At 44.9% G+C, this 2,500-nt stretch overlaps 1 non-coding gene across 1 annotated transcript; it reads right to left on the bottom strand.

Moving 5' to 3' along the window:
- Window positions 1-1,049: 1,049 nt before the first annotated feature.
- Window positions 1,050-1,204, bottom strand: LOC143306330 (5.8S ribosomal RNA). Its single transcript, XR_013063747.1, has one exon. It is a non-coding gene; the product is annotated as a 5.8S ribosomal RNA (ribosomal RNA).
- Between the last annotated feature and the right edge of the window lie 1,296 nt (window positions 1,205-2,500).

Below are 2,500 nucleotides of genomic sequence, written 5' to 3'. Positions count from 1 at the left end.
GTATGTATTCTAAATGTTGAAGCCTCCTAGAGCTTTAAGCCATGCGAGACATTGAAATGCTGTTTTAACGGGAGCATGCATAATTGCTGCAAACATACTTTTATCACAAGTTCTAGCCACGCCACGGAGGCTTCGAAGTTCCTTCACCATTCGCTTTCCTCTCTTTTGTTACACAGTTTCAGACTACGATCAGGGGTACCGAAACGCTGTATTGATTGTAAACAACCATTTTTATCTTGGAGCGGAGCGTTCCTTTACTCGTTAGATTTGTCTTGTCGCGTGTGTATTCGCTTTTTCGACGCTTTTTAACCATTTAACTTGTTTAGCGAAGCTAAACGCACAGACAGACAAAAAAAAAGGAACAGCATCGCGCGTCAAACAGCGACGACCCATCTGAAGCGATCTTTCATTTATACACCGTTTGTAAACAGAGAGATGTATAAAGCGCGGGGAATCATTCGAAACCCTGGGGCTATTCGAGCTTGCATTTCAGCAAATTATCATCTCAAACATTTCACTCGTTTGCTTTTTCTAAATTTATAGGAGAGCTTCTTTCGTTTATTTTTGACACACCTTTCGTAAATATCGTTTCTGGCAACGTCGGGAGCGTGGATTTCTACAAGTGAACAATCGCGCCGATCCGATAACTTCCAGCAGGATGGAGAATCTTTATAGATTATCTTCCGAGAACTCGGTGCTTTCACGGGCGGTCGTTTATAAATTTTAACGAACGACTCGCGCGCCGTGACGCACTTGCGCTAGTTCGAAGAGATATTTCGAAATTTGTTTCTCTCCTTTAACGGCCTGCATTTAGTGTATCGGTTGCGATTTTCGTCACATCGTTTCCACGACAAACGCCGACGAACTGCCCAACTATCGCTCGTACGTTGCGACTCTTTCTTTGTTTATCGTTCATTCATTCTTTCAATTTCGTTCGATAATCCCGCTCCGAAACGTTCTACTTTCGTTGAACGACGGCGAGATGTTTAGAAAGAAATGAATTACTCTTTTTTCGAGAAGCAAACGCAAGCAGTCTTTTGTTAAGAAAACGACCCTCAGCCAGGCGTGGTCCAGGAATTGTATCCGTGGACCGCAATGTGCGTTCGAAATGTCGATGTTCATGTGTCCTGCAGTTCACACGTTGACGCGCAATTAGCTGCGTTCTTCATCGACCCACGAGCCAAGTGATCCACCGTTCAGGGTAATCGTAAAATTTTGTATTTCAAACTCTTTAGATCTTTAGAGTGTTATTTTCATTATTAACACGCATCACATTCGATACCCACATCACTCTCCCACCCGGCGCGTGCGGGAGAGCGAATTCGGGCGTCGCCAACGTATTTGTTTGTTTGTTCGATCGTTGACGACACGATCGCGTCCAAGGACGGAAACCGTCGGAGAAACGCCCAGTGGCACGCTCCTCTCGACGGTCGGGCGTAAAGTACATTTAAAAACCTTGAAAAGTACGAACGCACACAAGGAATGCGAGCGCGCGTCCTGTCGCTGAATCGTGGGTTGCGAGATTCGAACAGACACACGGCCGGCGACGATCGGTCTAACTAATGGACACATAGTTTTTCAAAGACTCGCTATCGTCGCTTCTCAGCCGGTCCGTAAACAACACACATCGATCAGGCGGACGCACGAATCTTACCACGGTGCGTGTTTCGTAGATTCCAGGTTACCCGCAAGTACCTCTCTCTCCCTCTCGAAAGAGGAATCTCGATCCGTCCTTTTTGGACAATGGAGAAATCTTTTTATCGCAACACGGATGGCAAAGAAACAACCAAAGCGTAGGAGCGTGGGGACGAGAGCGACGAAAAGAACGTCGCGAAAACAAAGTTTCGACGGTTGCTCGTTCTAATACATCGTAGTTTCAACTCTCTCAGTTTTAACCACTCCTAGACGCTTCGTAAACTTTTAACAATTCTTCGCCTCCGCGAGTTTCATTTCGAATAGAGCGAACGCAACACGGACCAAAAAAACTCCGGTGATGCCAGATCATTTAGCAAAGATCAGACGGCGGGTCATCTGTATTCCTTTTCTCTCTTTTTTATATCTTTCCATTTAACTAGGGTGTCGCAACGACGGGTACATTTATATATTTATATATATTGTATTTCAATTTTAATGATCCTTCACTTTCGGTTTGTAATAATATGATCCTTCTTTCATTTCGATCCTTCATATTGTAGGTTAACCAACAGAAGTTTGTTTTTTTACGACTTGTATTTTTGTGGTTTGTTTGTTTGTTTCTTACGACTTGTTTGTACCCGATCAAGTAGACGACGACCCATAAGTATAAGTTAGAGAGATAAAGGTCGAGAGACCTCACGCAAGCGTCTTTTACTTCCATTCACATCAGCCAGAGAGAAATGGTCCGGCGTCGTGCTCTTTGGCGCCGTTGGTCGCACAGTTTTTTTGCCGGCGGTTCCGAACGGACGGGAGAAACGCGATGAGTAATCAAAGCGACCTCCGCACGTAACCGTGTCGGTGTAAT

The sequence above is a fragment of the Osmia lignaria genome, unplaced genomic scaffold, assembly GCF_051020975.1.
Source record: "Osmia lignaria lignaria isolate PbOS001 unplaced genomic scaffold, iyOsmLign1 scaffold0006, whole genome shotgun sequence".
In the NCBI taxonomy this organism is placed as follows: domain Eukaryota; kingdom Metazoa; phylum Arthropoda; class Insecta; order Hymenoptera; family Megachilidae; genus Osmia; species Osmia lignaria.
This window is presented reverse-complemented; position numbering and strand designations above follow the sequence as displayed.